This window comes from Miscanthus floridulus, chromosome 16 (assembly GCF_019320115.1).
Source record: "Miscanthus floridulus cultivar M001 chromosome 16, ASM1932011v1, whole genome shotgun sequence".
NCBI classification, from domain to species: Eukaryota; Viridiplantae; Streptophyta; class Magnoliopsida; order Poales; family Poaceae; genus Miscanthus; species Miscanthus floridulus.
In genome coordinates, this window is record NC_089595.1 from 79,478,229 (window position 1) to 79,497,140 (window position 18,912).

The 18,912-nt window shown below is 50.9% G+C and overlaps 1 pseudogene; it reads left to right on the top strand.

Moving 5' to 3' along the window:
- Positions 1-1,720: 1,720 nt before the first annotated feature.
- Positions 1,721-3,658, top strand: LOC136510899 (amino acid permease 3-like; annotated as a pseudogene).
- The last annotated feature ends 15,254 nt before the right edge of the window (positions 3,659-18,912 follow it).

Genomic DNA, 18,912 nt, shown 5'->3' on the forward strand with positions numbered 1-18,912 from the left:
ATTTATTCTCCCTAGTCCTTTATTGTGGCCAGATCTAGCCAAAACAAAGCGGAGAAGAGACCGGGGAAAACTATTCCATAGCGGCGACATCATCTCCGACTTGATGTCGCCCCGGAAAGAAAAGTCTCCATGTCACCATCCAATGAAGTTGCTGATGCCGTAGTTGTCGCCCTCATCTTCAGCAGAGCCGCCATGGAGAAAACGATTCCACCCTGTCCCCTCGTCGTCGCCGGAGAGGAGGAGATAAATCCCCAATACTAAAAAATTTGGCATGGAGAGACCCTAACCCTAATGACTCGATTTACTAGAAAAACTTATTAAAAACGATGGATCCCCACTCCCTCCGGCCTCCGGCGAGATGCCGGAGGGGAAGCGAGGGGGACCAGCGCTTGTGGAAGGCGGGGGCGGCGGCGCTAGGCAAGTCACGAGTCGCGGCGGCCAGGTATTGTGCGAGTCGTGTGACTGTTTGTGCGATTAGAATACTCACGAGTCGCGAGTATTCTAATGTGTACCAGTCGAGAGCTCCCTACTCGTCTTATATACCCCGGGGTAGGGTTACATAGATGGTATTACAGATATAGGCCCTGTTCGGTTTACCTCATATTCGGCTTGTTCGGCTTCTTTTTTCAGCCGGAACAGTGTTTTTCTCTCACAACAATTCAGCCGGAACAGTGTTTTCAGCCAGTTTCAGCCAAGTTTCAGACCAGCGAACGGAGCCATATTTTCTAATTAGTTACATGGAAATAATAACACGCTATCATATCCTGTGGAAATCAGCGCCCAAGCTTCCTATGCTGGGTTACTTGATCACCACGTCCGATGATCTACCCTAATTCGGGTGGGCTCGTCTTCGCCGGCCTCGGCCTATCCCGATGATGGTAGTGGGCTTATATCGGGGCGATGAGGTACCCTGGATCCATATCACCGATAGGTACTTTTTATTAGGAAAGAACATTGTTTAGTTTATTTGAAACATCATAGGTGTGAACAAAAAATATTTAAACGTAGAACGTATGAGGCATAATTTTTGTTTAAAAATCTAGACTGTTGAATCGTCAAAAAAAATTAATCCGTATATATTTTTCAATAAATTTCATCTCATAATTTTTAACGTGTGATCTTTTTTTAACATTATTGATTTATTGTGCTGCAGTCTTTACTTGCCTGTTCGACGCGCCAGAAATGCGCAAAACCAACAACGCAGCAGAGTCTTCACATTTGCTGCGCGCGATATGATGATACAGTGCATTATTGATACGATCCATAGTGGGCCCTCAACTTGTTCGATCTCGCGGAACTTATTCCACGGGCAGGAAAGGGTTATCGAGAGCGGCCGTGGGGCGCGAACGCCTCAGCACCCTCCGTCCCTAGCTTCTTCGTTCACTGATCCTATACAACGCAGAAATCCCTGGCACTAGGCCTTTTGATTAACCAGGCCGGCCTGCCACGGCACCCCCTATAAAAACCCGGCCAGCCTGCATACATGGCACAGCACAGCAACACATCTACCCTTGAAGTTGTAGCAGCCCTCACCTTCTTTCTTCAAGCTAGCAGCTCTTCTTGCATTGTTGCAAGAGGTAGAAGGCAGGAGAAGAGGAGAGGTGGACTTCTGCAAAGGTAATTAATCCTTCAATGCACGCATGGCATGTGCTTGTAGTACGTACGCCCACCACTGTTGCAATCTTATCCTATCTCTTGTATTATTCCGTGTCTTTCAGCACGTTCTAGCTCGCTCGTCTTGTCGATCGGTGGCTGTATAAATTGCTGCGTGAGTCACGTTGCTGAGCACTTCATCTAGAGCACCGGTGTTGTAGTCTCACTGTTTAGGCGTTGTATTTGTAACTCGTGCAGATAGGGGAGAACGGTACCGTGTGCCCGCCAAGGACTACTACCCGGCGGCGGCCATGGAGGTGACCTCGGTGGAGCTCGGTCACACGGCGGCCTCTAAGTGCTATGACGACGACGGTCGCCTCAAGCGCACCGGTAAGGAGATCAGCTAGCTAGCTGCCTGGCAACAAGCGGCCGGCTGTACATGCTACCCCTGCCTGCCGTGCTTCTTCTTGATCAAAATAGATGCAGAAAGCTGATGGTCTGTCATGAAGGGACGATGTGGACGGCGAGCGCGCACATTATCACGGCCGTGATAGGCTCCGGGGTGCTGTCGCTGGCGTGGGCCATCGCGCAGCTCGGCTGGGTGGCCGGCCCCGCCGTCATGCTGCTCTTCTCCTTCGTCACCTACTACACGTTGGCGCTGCTCGCCGACTGCTACCGCTCCGGCGACGCGTGCACCGGCAAGCGCAACTACACCTACATGGACGCGGTTAACGCCAATCTCAGTACGTGCGAAAACCCCCGCGCACGCATGCGCCATTCTTCGCTGTACTCCGCCGCCGTTGGCCCGTTGGCCGTTGCAGAGCAAGAGCTGATGACTTTCGTTGTTTCTCCTTCCCTGCTGTCGGTCGTTTCGTCGAGCAGGTGGCATCAAGGTGCAGCTCTGCGGGTTCCTGCAGTACGCGAACATCGTCGGAGTCGCCATCGGCTACACCATTGCCGCCTCCATTAGCATGCCGTGAGTATATAGAAAAAGACCACGAGAACCGACCGCACGTTCCGAGCCGAGCTGAGCTCAGCTTAATTTGGTGACGTGGCGAACTGACGTGTGCTGCTGCGTGTACATCCACAGGGCGATCAAGAGGGCGAACTGCTTCCATATGGAGGGGCACGGGGACCCGTGCAATATCTCCAGCACGCCGTACATGATCATCTTCGGCGTGGCCGAGATCTTCTTCTCGCAGATCCCAGACTTCGACCAGATCTCGTGGCTCTCCATCCTCGAGGCCGTCATGTCCTTCACCTACTCCACCATCTGCCTGGGCCTGGGCATCGTCCAGGTGGTGGCCAACAAGGGCAACCAGGGCAGCCTCACGGGCATCAGCGTCGGCGCGGTCACCCCGCTCGACAAGGTGTGGCGCACCCTGCAGGCGTTCGGCGACATCGCCTTCGAGTACTCCTACTGGCTCATCCTCATCGAGATCCAGGACACCATCCAGGCGCCGCCGCCGTCCGAGTCCAAGGTCATGCGCCGCGCCACCACCGTCAGCGTCGCCGTCACCACGCTCTTCTACATGCTGTGCGGGTGCATGAGCTACGCCGCGTTCGGCGACAACGCGCCCGGGAACCTCCTCACGGGCTTCGGCTTCTCCGACCCGTCGGCGCCTATCAGGTCTACTGCCAGCCGCTGTTCGCCTTCGTCGAGAAGTGGGCGCAGCAGCGGTGGCCAAAGTCCCGCTACGTCACCGGCGAGGTCGACGTCCCGCTCTCCCTCGCCGGGGCCGCCGGCCGGTGCTACAAGCTCAACCTGTTCCGGCTGACGTGGCGAACGGCGTTCGTGGTGACCACGACCGTGGTGTCCATGCTGCTGGCCTTCTTCAACGACGTGGTCGGGCTCCTGGGCGCGCTCGTCTTCTGGCCACTCACCGTCTACTTCCCCGTGGAGATGTACATCGTGCAGAAGGTGCCCAGGTGGAGCACGCGGTGGGTGTGCCTGCAGCTGCTCAGCCTCGCCTGCCTCATCATCACCGTTGCCTCCGCCGCGGGCTCCGTCGCCGGAATCATCTCTTGTAGGATATATTATGGGCTTGGCCCATATAATATTTAATAAATTAAATAAAACTCTATGGTACGTAACATTAAGTGTTGTATGGTTTAATATCATACGAGATTTTGACTGAACGTTAACTCAGCTTATATGGTTGGAAAATTTTCATCTTAATTGAAAAGCTGAGAAAAGAACATAGGCGTGCCACACGCGCGCGCCGTCGGCTGGGCCGGGTCGGGCCGTGGGCGTGGGCACGGGCCGAGACCGTGGCCGAGGCGTGGCAGGCAGGCAAGCAGGCGGTGAGCGAGCGGGCGTGGCCAGTCTTTTGCCACTTAATCCATATAATTACGGAAGTTTTCTCTCCTTTATAGTGGAGGCGAATTGATTGCGCCAGTTACCGTCCCTTCTGCTTTCCGTCTCCTGGGATTCTCCGCTGTCTTTCTCCCTTCCCGTCGCAGCCATATATCCGGAGTCCTCCGTCAGTCCTTCTCTCCTTCCGCAACCGCTCCCGAGAGAAACCACATCTCAGCAGCCCTCTGGCTTCACCGACCTGTACCTCTGCGTGCATGGAGTAGCGGGAGAGCAGGTGCCTCCGGAACCCTCGTCCGCCTGAGAACCTTGCACGAGGTGAGCGGCGATTAGGTTTTTGGGGAGCGATCCGCGATTGCTCGTCCACGTACGTCTTCTTCCTGGTGGTGATCCGTTCGTGGGACTGCAATGCGAACACCGTCATGCATCGACTCTGGTCCACGACTTCGTGCAACACACTATATCGACTAATGCGAATGGAGCCTCCGAAGCCCTTGGCATGGGACCCTCCACTGGGTACAATCTGATCTCAATGATTACCACATTTTGAATTCTTACTGTATCGATCTGTATGTCATGTCTGCATGTTGTAGAGTTCGTTAGTGATTTACACATGCACATATATGTTGTCACGAACCTGCTGATGTTATATTTCTGGATTAAATTGATCATGAAAATGCCTAAATTCCTAACAGTCCAAAAATCTAATGTTAAGCAATTTTCTGTCAGTGGTTTTGTTGCTGCTTTGAAGCCAAATAATTTTGATGGCAAGAATTTCATGATGTGGCGTGCCAAGATAGTATTGTGGTTAACTACGATGAACTGCTATCACACCGCACAGGAGAAGCCTGAACAGTTTACTCCTAAGGAGGAGCAAAAGTTCTTGGCTACCGATAACCTGTTTCAAGACGCCGTGATTAGTGTACTTTATCCTAAGTATGAGAAAAACTACATATCTTGCACATCAGGCAAAGAATTATGGGATGCTCTTGAGGCAAAGTTTGGAGTTTCTGATGCTGCTAGTGAGCTGTACCTTATGGAGCAGTTGTATGACTCTAAAATGGTTGAAAACCATTCTGTAGTCGAACAGGCTCATGAGATACAGGCGCTAGCAAAGGAACTAGAACATTTCCCATGTTTGTTGCCCGATAAGTTTGTGGTCAGCGGTATAATCGCTAAGCTACCACCTTCTTGGAGGGATTTTGCTACTTCTCTAAAACATAAGAGACAAGAGTTTAGCGTGGCTGAACTTATTGGATCCCTTGGTGTTGAGGAGAGGGCGAGAGCAAAAGACAACCGTGGAAAAGGAGTTGAGTCTTGCGCTGCCAATATGGTGCAGAAGAAAAACTCATTTGCATCCCGTAATAAAAAGAAGAAGAACATGCAAGAGAACAACAATGCAAAGCCTAAGCAGACTGCTCAATTTAAGAAGAAAAATAACAAGAAAGGTGAAGGTTGCTTTGTTTGCGGGAGTGATGAGCATTGGGCAAGTGCGTGCCCAGACCGCAAATATAAACAAGAAAAGAAATCAGCAAATGTGGGGGTATTAACCCCTATACCCTTACGGCTAAGCTTGGGCTGGCTCGGATCGATGGGTTCGGTCCACCCGAAAGACGACGTGCGGCCCAGTTAACCTGATCGGAGTCCCGCACAAGGAATCAAGACGGATTTGGTGACCAAGCAGGATCCTGGTCGGTTAGAATAGGAATCCTTATCCGACTACATATGGCAATTGTAGCTAACTAGGATTAGTTTCCAGATCTGTAACCCTGCCCCCCGGACTATATAAGGCGGGCAGGGGACCCCTCTAAAAAACATCTCTCATTGACATACAGCAATACAAATCAGACGCAGGACGTAGGTATTACGCCTTCTCGGCGGCCGAACCTGGATAAAACCTCGTGTCTGTCTTGCGTCACCGTCTTATTTAGGGCTTGCGCATCTGTCTGCCGATAATCTACTACCTTGGGCATACCCCTGGGTAGACTGCCGACCATATTTCGTCGACAGTGGCCCGCCAGGTAGGGGGTGTGTGTACTGCTCTCCAAGCAAACAAGATGGTCATCATCTCCGGCTCCACGGCTACGCCCAACGGCCTCACATTCACCGTTGGCCAGATCACCTGGACCACCGGCTCCGATGACTCCATCGCCATGACCACGGAGGAAGCGTGGATTCAACCTGCGTTGACGACTACTTCACCTGCATCGGCTACGACTCCGACCACGGTGAACACGACTCCGACCACGGTGAACACGGCTCCGACCACGGTGAACACGGCTCCGACCACGGTAAACACGGCTCCAACCACGATGGATCTAGCTCCGACCACGGTACATCTGGCTCCGACCACTCTTACAGCCATGCCGACAACCCGTCATCCGCTTCCCCGCTACAGAGGAAGGCAGATCGACAACACCGACCTGCTCAACTCCATCGATCGGGTCGGCATCAAACTCGCTGAAACCCTAGCTCTGGTAAGTACGATTCAAAGCCAACCTAATGAGCAGGTAACAACTCCCCACAACAGATCTACCCGACCAGCGCGGACCAGTCGTCCTGCGCGACTTGGAACAGATCTTGTGGTCGTACCTACTCCTGAGGGCTGCTTCGCTCGTCGCCAGCCAACTTTCGTGACGAACCTCTGACTCTGCGAGTATGAAGTCCCGACGGAGAACCACCAGGTCCAGCCCTACGGCCTACAAAACGCTGCCTCCAGCTACGCGTACAATCTATGACGCCACTCGGATCTGTGTTCTATGCACCGACCTCAGCCAAAGCCATGCCACATCGTCAACATGGTCTGGATTGAAGATTATCAAGAAGGATCCGTCCACACGGTCCGAGAGGGCGACTCCAGCTCCTCATCCGGCATCGCATCCAACGCATCTGTCCACACCGAGCTTCAGCGTCACGAAGAGGAAGGCGTCAAATACGATCTGGATCTACCAGACCACGCCCCGGGTTTCCCCCAATTTCTGTCTTTCCCGCCAAGACAAGGGGATTTGATCCATGTTGTCAGCAATGACGAGCTGCCAGCAGTTGGTGAAACAGAACAAGAAAAGACTGCACGCGAAGCATGCAATATTGACCGGTTTAACCGCTGGCAAATCGAAGCTGAAGCAGACCAGGAGGCACGACGCATAAGGGTCCAACCACGTGACCTCAATGATGCTTTCGACAGGGTGGGGGACAAGCAAGTCTTCAAGACCCCAAGCGCCAACGTAGCCGTCGCCATGGCGACAATGCAGCGGTTGCCCAACACTCCCGAGACCCAAGCGATCCGTGATGACATACAAGCTTATCTGACAGCTGCTATGGCTCAGACCGCAGAGATAAATCAAGCCCGGGCACCATCCGTTTCAGTTGAATCAAGCCATAGCCGCCAATACTCAAGTCGCTCACAGCTGCCCAACCAACGTGGCTCGCGCAACAACGACCCGTCGGACAACCGTCAAGGCAGAAACGGTGGTCATGATGGTGGTCGGGACAAAAACCGCCGCCGGGAGGATAACCGCCACGACGTTCGAGGCGACAACCGCCGAGATAACCACGATAATCGCCGTGATAACCACGATCGCAGGGCTAATCCAGATGGCAATCGAGATCGCCACGATGGCAATAACGATCTCCGCCATTACCTCGGTGGACGTGATCTGCGTGCTCGCATCAACTAGAGAGCCGATGATCGTGCATCCCATGAAAGCTATCGCCGTATGGAGTATGACACCGCCCACGGCCCGCCGGGTCTGAAGCAATTCACTCCGCACCTTCGCCAAGTCATATGGCCCAAAAATTTCAAGCTCGAGAAACTTCAGAAGTACGACGGCAAGGAAAACCCCGAATTATGGGTCATGCTCTACGAAACTGTGTGCCGATCAACCATGGCTGATGAGCACGTCATGTCTAACTACTTCCCAGTCGCCGTTGGTCATGCAGGTCACCAATGGCTGGTTAGCTTGCCAGCGAACTATTTTGATTCTTGGCAGGAGCTCAAGCAGGCCTTCATCGACAATTTCATCGCTACTTGTGAACAACCCGGCAACAAGTACGATCTGCAATGGATCCGAGATCGGAAAGACGAACCACTGCGCGAGTACGTTCGGCGTTTCTCGGAGATGCGCATCAAGGTCCCATCAATCTCCGACAACGAAGCAATGGAGGCTTTCGTCACTGGCCTCCGCTTCCACGACGCCCTAAGAGACAAGCTCCTCCGGAAGCGACCTGAATCAGTCACAGCGCTCTTGGCGACCGCTAAGAAATACACGGACGCCGACGACGCTAAAAAGATAATCGTTGAAGAAGCAGCAAGGGTTCCACGCTCCGACCACCCTCCACACCGCGACGATTACCGCGGCAATCGTGGTCGGAACGATAATTTTGACCGCCGCAACCAGCGCAACGACTCCCGCGACCACCGTGACCAACGTAATCAGCGGCGCAACCGCCGTGACGATTACAGGAGCAAGCATGCTCGGGAAGACGACGGCGAAGTCAATACCGTGAAAAAGGGCGGCGGACGTCGTAACTACGAGGACGACTACGCCAAAGCATTGAAGGGGCCCTGCCAGCTCCATCCGAAGTCGAACCACACCATGGAGAATTGCCGCGTCCTCAAGACTATCTACACGCGTCAACAGGCCCCGGATACGTCCGACAAGCCTAACGACGCGGGGGAACAGCGCAACGAGGACAACGACGACGACGATGCAGACCCTCGTCATAAATACGTCAAGCCGACTGATCGTGTGCACACCATCATCGGTGGCAAGGTGTCCATTGAGACCAAACGAGAGCGCAAGCTCCTCGCCTGCGCTTGCTTGAACGTGGCAAACACCGACAACCTTCGCACCGATCCACGGCTTCCTCCATGGTCTCACCGTGAAATCTACTTTAGCAGGAAGGACCAATGGGCCGCCATACCTGAGCTAGGGCGTTTTCCCCTGGTCCTCGATCCTTGTATCAATAAGGTTCAGTTCGATAGGGTACTGATCGACGGCGGCAACTCCATTGATATACTATTCAAGAACAGCCTGCCTGCCCTGAAAATATCTAAGGCGGACCTGAAGCCGTACGAGGCATAGTTCTGGGGCATTCTCCTCGGACAGAGCTCTACACCTCTTGGGCAGATCACGCTACCTGTGCAATTCGGGACCCCGGACCACTTCCGCACCGACTACGTCAACTTCATGGTCGCTGACTTCGACGGCACCTACCATGCTATTCTTGGTCGACCATCGCTCACCAAGTTCATGGCCATACCTCATTACAGGTATCTGGTGCTCAAGATGCCCACCGAGAAAGGGGTTTTAACCCTCAGGGGCAACGTATACGCAGCTTATACCTGCGAGGACGACAGCTTCAAAGTAGCAGAGGCCCACGACCTCTCTATTCGTATGGCCGAGACCATGCTCGACGCTAAGAAGACCTTGGCCGACCACCTGGAGATCCCAGAGCTTGAGGCTCTACGTAAGAACATTAGGTCCAAGGAGCACAAGACGATCCAGTTGGTCGATGGCGATCCTAGCAAAACGGCTCTCATCGGGGCCAACCTGGATCCCAAATAGGAAGACGCGCTCGTCAGGTTCTTGAGGTGCAATGTGGAGGTGTTTGCATGGAAACCTTCCGACATGCCCGGTGTACCTCGGAACTTGATCGAGCACTCCTTAAATGTCAACAGCAAGGCCAAACCAATCAAGCAGAAGCTACGACGGTTCGCTCGCGACAAGAAGGAGGCGATTAGGATAGAAGTTACACGGCTTTTGGCAGCCGGATTTATCAAAGAAGTGTATCATCCAGAATGGTTAGCCAACCCGGTTCTTGTACGCAAAAAGAATAATGAATGGAGAATGTGCGTTGATTACACTGATCTCAATAAACACTGCCCTAAGGACCCCTTCGACTTACCTCACATAGACGAGGTCATAGATTCAACCGCCGGTTGCGAGCTGCTCTCCTTTCTCGATTGCTACTCTGGTTATCACTAGATCGCTCTCAAAAAGGATGATCAGATCAAGACATCTTTCATCACGCCTTTCGGCGCCTACTGCTACACGACTATGTCGTTCGGGCTCAAAAACGCCGGAGCTACCTACCAACGCGCCATACAGGCCTATCTCAGCGATGAGATAAGAGATGGCCTCATTGAGGCTTACGTTGACGATGTAGTTGTCAAAACCAAGGAAGTACGTACCCTTGTGGACAACCTGGAACGCACCTTTGCAGCCCTCAATACGTTCCAATGGAAATTAAACCCAAAGAAGTGTATCTTTGGCGTTCCTTCTGGCATACTGCTCGGCAACGTCGTCAGCTACGATGGCATACGCCCCAACCCGGAGAAAGTCAAAGCTGTCTTAGACATGAAGCCCCCAAAAAAGGTGAAAGATGTCCAGAAGCTTACCGGATGCATGGCCGCTCTAAGCCGTTTCATATCAAGGTTAGGAGAAAAAGGGCTACCGTTCTTCAAAATGCTCAAAGCATCCGAGAAGTTTGAGTGGTCGGAGGAAGCAGATGCTGCTTTCACGCAGCTAAAAGAATACCTCACATCACCCCCGGTGCTTACTGCTCCCAGAGAAGACGAAACTCTCCTACTTTACATTGCGGTAACCGATCGGGTGGTTTCCACGGCAATGGTGGTCGAGCGCGACGAGCTGGGCCACGCCTACAAGGTACAGCGGCCAATTTATTTCATTAGTGAGGTACTCAACGAATCCAAGACAAGGTACCCACAGATTCAGAAACTGCTCTACGCCATACTGATAACATCTTGAAAGTTGAGACATTACTTCGACGGATATCGTGTGGTGGTCATGACCGAGTATCCTTTGGGGGACATCATTCGCAATAAGGATGCGAACGGACGCATCGTCAAATGGGCAATGGAGCTATGCCCCTTTTCCTTGGAATTTGCAAGCCGTACTACAATCAAGTCTCAGGCACTCGTCGATTTCATCGTCGAGTGGACAGACTTAAGCACGCCTGCCTCTCCGGGATCCGACGAATATTGGACGATGTACTTCAACGGTTCTCTCAACATTGATGGTGTGGGGGCAGGAGTTCTTTTCGTGTCACCATCCAAGGAGCAGTTTCGGTACGTCCTCAGGATTTATTTCCCAGCATCTAATAACGCCGCCGAGTATGAAGCGTGCCTGCATGGTTTACGCATTGCGGTTGAGCTTGGTGTTAAGCGTCTCTATGTCTATGGAGACTCGGCTCTGGTCATCAACCAACTCAACAAGGACTGGGACACGACCAGCGAGAAGATGGACGCATACTGCAAATCGATAAGAAAGCTAGAAGGCAGGTTCTATGGCATCGAGTACATACATGTGGTCCGGGACAAGAACCAGGTAGCGGATGCGTTGTCAAAGTTAGGATCATCCCGAGCCAAAATCCCACATGGTGTATTCGTCCAAGACCTGCTCACGCCTTCCATCGAAGATGAAGATTCTACGGTCGACAAAACTCCAGATCAGCAATTAGTGGCAACGGTTCTGGCGCCGAGCATAGCCGAGCCGCTTTTGACCACTCATGAGCGGGACTGGAGAACTCCTTTCATCAAGTACTTAACAGATGGTAGCGGTTATATCGATCGAACAGAAAACAAGCGCCTGATGCGTCGAAGTAAGCAGTATCTGCTCGTTGATGGCAAGTTATGGCGCAAAAACGCTAAGGAGGAAATCCTGATGAAGTGTATAACCCAGGAGGAAGGCGAGCATCTCCTAGACCAAATCCACTCTGGCTCCTATGGCAACCATGCGGCCTCAAGAGCACTGGTCGGTAAGGCTTTCCGAGCAGGGTTCTATTGGCCATCAGCAGTAGTCGACGCAGAAAAGCTAGTCCGCCGCTGTGAGGGTTGTTAGTTCTTCTCCAAGAGAATCCATGTACCAGCACATGAGATCCAGACGATTCCAGCCTCTTGGCCCTTCGCATGCTGGGGACTGGACATGATCGGGCCTTTCAAACCGGCTCCTGGGAAATTTACGTGCGTCTTCATGCTAATTGATAAATTTTCTAAGTGGATAGAATACATGCCTCTGGTACGGGCATCCTCAGAGAAAGCTGCCACGTTCCTCGATCAGGTCATCCACCGTTTCGGCATGCCTAACAACATCATTACTGATCTGGGTACTCAGTTCACCGGGAACACTTTTTGGGACTTCTGCGATGAAAGGAGCATAGTTGTAAAATACGTCTCGGTGGCGCACCCTAGAGCTAATGGACAAGTCGAGCGAGCAAATGGCATGATCTTGGATGCATTGAAGAAGAGGATGTACAGAGAAAATAATAAAGCTCCTGGAAGATGGCATAAGGAGTTACCAGCCGTGGTCTGGGGCCTCCGGACTTAGCCCAGTCGTAACACCGGCGTCTCACCATACTTTATGGTTTACGGCGCTGAGGCAGTCCTCCCACCAGATATAGCTTTCAGATCAGCACGGGTAGAGAACTTTGACGAGGGCAAGGCCAACGAAGTACGGGAGCTAGAAGTCAACAGCGTAGAGGAGAAAAGGCTCGATTCTTGCATACGCACGGCCAAATACCTTGCTGTCTTGCGTAGGTACTACAACAAAAATGTTAAAGAGCGTTTCTTCGTTGTCGGGGACTTGGTCTTGAAGTGGAAGATGAACCAGGCTGGTGTCCATAAACTCACAACCCCATGGGAGGGACCCTTCATGATCAAGGAAGTCACACGTCCAACGTCTTATAGGTTAGCTCACCTGGACGGCACGGACGTACCAAACTCGTGGCACATCGACAAGCTTAGACGTTTCTATGCTTAACTTCTGAGATATGTACTCCACTTGTATTTTCGATTTACTTTAAAAGCAATTATGATTTCTCTGACCACTCTACTGTGTCACTCCGAATTTTATGGCTATTCTAACTTAGCCAGTACAAGCCGACCACCACTCCTTCTACGGTTTTCAGAGCAGGCCCTATCTCCGGTTCCTCCCAACACGTGCACGGGATCCACTCTCTACGTTGCGGGTGATCGGCAGGTCCTTCCTAGTTTGACTTGTCTGCATCCACGTGTGCACAGGTCATAGTACCTCACACTCCGACCACATGCCAAACTAGGGCCGCACAAACTTTTCGAGATGACGTGTCGAGCAAAACGGTACAACTAAACAGAACGTTAACACATTCCCACTTAGTTACTCCAACAAAAAATTTCAAGCTTAAATACGTTCTGTATAAAGCAAACGAGCTTATAATGATATACAGTTACGTTATTACAAGCTTGCCTGAAGAGGCTCCAGTTTACAATAACACAACTATGTCCTCCTTCTACAGCTCTAAGCCTATTACATTGGCTGGTCGGGGCGCATGGCATTTGTTGCTCGCCGCCTCTGATACCCTACTCGAGTCTTGGGGACTCTTGAGCTAGTCGAGCTGAAGGGGATGGCCCCGCCGGTGCCTGGCTGGTCGAGACCGCAGGCTTCGTTGGTTGGCTTGTAGATGATGGCATTTCCAGCTGGCTTGTCGATGGCATACCCTGTACAGGTGCCGTCCCACCTCCACACAGGTTAATATCGCCAATTATGTTTGACGACAAGTCCAGCTGGGCCGTCCGAAGCTCTTCTGCCTTGTCTGGGTCTATCTCCTTCGGGTACCCAGCCTCCAGGCGTTTGAGATTGATCAGGGGGTAGTGAGCACGCACCATGCTTAGCACATGGGCACCCGTGTACTCACCCGCCTCCTTCATGAATTCTTGGAACCATCCCCATGCTTGTCTGCATCTCTCGACCAGTCCGAGCTAGGGCGTCCTTAGCCTTTCCTCTGTGAGCACCGGATCGATAAGGTCGAGGACGGGCACAATACCAGTTGCCATTTCTTGGCACCGCTTGTTCCACGTGTCCCGCTCCTCGGTGGCCTTGAGGCATCGTGCCTTCCAGTCGTCACACTCCTTGATCACGGCCTCTAGGTGCCTCTTGGCATTGACTTTCAAAACTGAATGCAGTACAAGAAATCAAACGTGATGACACGACAAGGCAAGGTGGGCAATAGAATAAGAGAGGTGATCTGGAATGCTTACTTTTTAGGTCCTCCTTCATTCTGTTAGTGTGGTCTTGGAGTTCAGACTGGCTGCATGCCAGTTTCTCGTTGTCCTCCTTTAGGCGACCACATTCTACGGTCACACGGCTATTTTCCCCCTAGAGGCGGGTCATTTCAGCTTCTAAACCTGCATTACAGCTGTTACTACCGAAAACACAATAACACAAGTCTTGCACTTGCTATGATACGGTGAGAACTTACTTGTTCTCTCTCGCTCTTTGTTATTGAGCTGGCCGACCAGGTTTTGGTTCTGTGCTTCTCGGTCTGTCCTCTCCTGGTCGGCGGCTTCAAGTTGGCGCCGCAAGCGTTCCACTTTAGCCGTCAGCTCCTTATTGGTCGCCGTGATTCCTTCTATCTGGTCGAAGCACCTTTTTCGGTATCTCGCAGTTTTCATCAAGTCCTGCATACAGACAAGCTACGTCAGACAGTTCGACTACACAAAAGGGTCAAGGACTCAAGCCAAATATACCTGGACTTCTGTCACTAGACGCTTGGTCGCCCGTTCGACTCTTAAGGTCTCTTCGACCTCTGGGATTTCCTCGTGCATGACCCATTCATCGTTCTGATAGCGCGACACATATACATGTTGTCGCCTATCTTGGGGATGGCCCAGGACCTCTTCCACTTCTTCTTCTTCAGCCTCCTGTTCGGGAGGCGACGCTAGTCTGGAGTTTGCAGGTTCCACGACCACCAGCGCTTTTCCACGAGCCGTCGCATTGGCAAAAACGTTTTGGGCCACTTCTGGCTCCTGCTCCTCAGCTAGATCCAGCTCCCTTGGCGCTATGGTATCCGCCTTAGCAGGTTTCGTGCTTGGAGCACTTGTACTCTGCTCGGTTGTCTTCTTGACCAGCTGCTCAGGGACTGGCGTCTGGTCGTCCGCCTACTGAGGCCCAGGCGGAGTCCCTGCTATGGGCTCCTCCACGGCTGGCTGCTGGGCAGTTTGACCCACCGTCATTGGTGAAGACATGCCGCACCCAGCTAGCTGGTCGGGGCTCTCGGTGGATGCCGATCTAATGCATCAGAGACAAATTCAGAAGATAATAGTATCCAATGCAAAATGCAAGCTTCCATAAAAAATATAGATACTTACAGCTTCGACTTGCGGAATGATGTGGCGAAGGAACGTCTCCTCGACCGCCCCTGCTCCGCTTGCTCGGCAGTTTCCGATGGGACTCTTTCTACCTCCGGTACAGGCGTCGGGGCATGATGCTTGATGTTCCCTTCGTCTATCCTCTGTGTTGCAGTGGTTGGTGCTGCGACCACTGCTGGCCCAGAGGAGCCACCCTGCTCTGTCGGTTCCACCTGTCTTCTCCTCTTTCGGGGGATGAGCCAGAAGATGTCCGCATCCTCTGCTTCATCGTCCGACAGGGGGAAGATGGCTTGGCGTCGTTTGTTGGCAGCTGGACGCTTGCCAGCGGCTCTGGTCGAGGCGTTCTCTACAGTCTCGAGTACCGCCCAGTGAACGTCGTCGGTCCTGGCGCTGGTCTGGGTGGCTGGGCCGGTAGCTTGCGGCCATTCTACACCGGGGGGAGGCGACACGAACACTTCTGCCCGGTCACTGTCACAGAACCGACCAATTTATAAGAATACAAGTACAATGGCAATCCGCAAGCAGTTGCACTGTCATACTTGAATCCATATAAACCCGGTAGTCCGTCGAGTACCACGACGGGTCTCGATAAACGATTTACAACAACCAAGATCGTACAGGATTCAACATACATGCCACATATTACATAAAGTTCACAGATACTTTTCATCATCAGAGTACGAATAGAAAGTTATTACAAACCGAGTTTGATAATTAAAGCGGAAGCAAATAAGTTTGAAGATAAGTTTCCAACGTAGTTTGATACAGTGCCAAACCAGATCACGGTCCACAAAAGCAAAGATAGGAATTACTAGGGAAGCCTGCCCAAGGCTTACTCCTCATCCACAGCGGGATAGAAGCAACTCTTGCAATAACCATGATACACAGTGCCATCTGCAACAATGGGAAAATAAACCCTGAGTACGAGAAGGTACTCAGCTAGACTTACCCGTCATGAACCAGAAATAAAACGACTCCAAGGATTATGCAAGGCTGTATAAGTGGACGTAACTTGACAACATTTTGCGAAAAAGGCAATTAACCGTTGTACAGTTGTGATTCTTTTATCAAGTTAATTATAACTATCCATTTCTAGGTTAGCAACTATCCTATGCCAAACATGTGGTATATTATTTAGAATCATACAATAGTAACCATAGCAGGTATTGTAATTCCATATTCATTTGAACCATCACGTTTCATAATATAGTTACTACGATGTTGGGACTAGCCAAGTTTCTCACTATCCGGGAGAGACGGCGATTCGAATCGATTTCAACCAGCTGGGAATTTATTCCTAACACAAACCCAGATCTATCAGCCACGATAGTCTTAGGTCACCTTTGGTACAACTCAGGTACACATTTCGCGGGTCCGTACTGCGCCGCACAATCTGGAACACCAGATGCCAGGATGCTCAGGCCAAGCCTGCCCTTGGGCTTAGTCTGATCGTTCCCCGGAAGGAGCGCACAACAAAACGGGTCCCGGCCTGAGTTGAATTACTCGGCTTCGCGGTCGGAACGAGTTATCCGGCCAGCTAAGTGAGAGGCATGCGTTCAATCTTGTCAGAAGCGCCAACAACGGTACGGTCCTTAATCGACATAGACGGGGATAAGTCCACACCCAAGACCTCCATGCCTTGTTGCTTCCCTATCGACCTCCCGTCCGGTCTCAATTTACTTTTACCACGTGGTTCTGTTCCACGATAGCAGATATAGCCAACCGTGCTCCGGTATCCACCTATATCTCGCAGGTGATAGAACATCACCCGACTTCTACCGGTCTAAGCATGGCTAAGCATATATTCGCTCCTGGACCTATACCGGTTAAAGGGTTAATATCTGGACAAGGAATGTACATGCATCAAGTGGTTTCATTCAACTCTTATAACCTAATGCATCAATCATAAATACGTAAGTAAACGTTTATAAAATACTGGGAGACTTATAATGTTCCGGGGCTTGCCTCGCAGAAAGGAAGTAGGACGATGGTCAGGGCACTCCGGAAGCTCTTCAGGGTTCTGCTCCACGCCTTCGGGAGCTGCGGCTTGCGGATTCTCCTGCGGGTTCCCTTCCTCTGCTTCTTCGAATTCCAGCAACGTGATCTCTTCCTCCGATCCTAGATGCATGAGTATGGTATGAGTATTACGAATGCATAATGTTAACAAGTGCATCGCGTTGTTTGAGTAGGTGCATATCTCTTCTCGATTACTACTTAACTATTTCTACAATGCATCGACTACACCATAACCAGCAGCTACTTGTTTCACTCATAACTGGAGTTCTACAAATTCAAAAACAGTGATCCTGGACTTTCTGGAAAGCTTATCAAATTCTCTACAACTTTGTTATTAACCATTTTTACAGTCTACACTTGTTTCAACATGTAACTCATTACACTCTAGAATCAGTCCAGAAATGACTTGACATGCAATATAAAGTAATAACACTTCTACTTCAGGTAATTATTCAAAATTTGACAACCTAGAACCTACCAACAGTTTCAGCATACCAATTACAGTTAAGATGATATAATGGTGAAGCCCAAACTATTTATTAAATTGCCTTTATTATTTTATTTAGATATCTAGGTTAAATAATAAATATATATCAAATGTGCTTAATAAATTCTCAAAATTTTACAGAGCCTTACTAATGCTATCAAAGGACTACTATAAAAATTTCATGTCATTTTACTAAGTAGAACATCCTATACAAAAATGATAAGGAAGCAAGGCTTGAAATAGCATAAATGGAAAATCCTATTGAAAAGTGTCAAGCAACAGATTTCTTATTTTTCCTAACATCCATATGGTACTAGTATCACCTCCAATAAATTTCATGAATTTTGGACTTATAATTAATTTATAAAAATTCATGCAAGGATTAACTATTTATAAAAGAAAAATCTAACACTATAGATCTACACATGCACTGGTTCTCAAATTTTTATCCAAGCTCAGGTATGACAAGAACAGCCTACCACAAAAATTTCATAATTTTTGGAGCACAGGAACTCTAGATATAAAATAAACAAATTTGAATGCATTCAAAAGCACATTTGAAATCCCTATTTAAATTTCTAGAAATTTCTACTGTTGAAGCCAAGAACACATTTTTACTAAATACTACACTTCCTAAGCAACACAATCATATTTATTTCACCATTTTAGGAGCTACCAAACTTAAGATACAAAAATAACAAAACAAATCAAAAACTGGATTCAAAATGAGTTAGCCTACACTACTGCTGTCGCTGACAGGTGGGACCCGCTGGTCAGGGGACCCCACGCGTCAGTGACACGGAACAGGGCAGCGGCGCTGCGCGGTGTTGGCGCGGCCAGAGCTCGCCGACGGCGAGGTTGCCGGTGGTGAGGTCTTCACTACACCAACCACTGAGTAGCGCGCGTCAAACGACCTAGGTGGTGGCGGGTGAGGGTGGGTGGAGCATGCTCGTCGTCGGTGATGGCGGCACGGCGACGCTGCTCGACGCTGTGCCGGCCATCTCCGGCCACGGGAAAGCCCGGCGAGGCGCGCAATGGTACCACGGTGACCTAGCGACTCTATTTCAACAATAAAAGCTCCACATAAAGCTCCGACGACTCTCGACCACGGCGCGGTGGTGCGGGGGTTAGAATGCGGCGGCGCTGGTCGTCGCGTTCCACGCCGGCGGGATCACTAACGACGGTAACGTCTTGGCACCGGCTACTACACGTCCTGACCCAATGCTAACGCTCAAAACCGAAGGAAAAGCGCCGATGAGCCGAGCTATGGCCAGCTTGCCGTGGAGGCGGCCATGGCGACCGTGAACTCCGGTGAGAAAGGAAACGGTGAATTCGCCCTCACAGAAGCGTGACAGC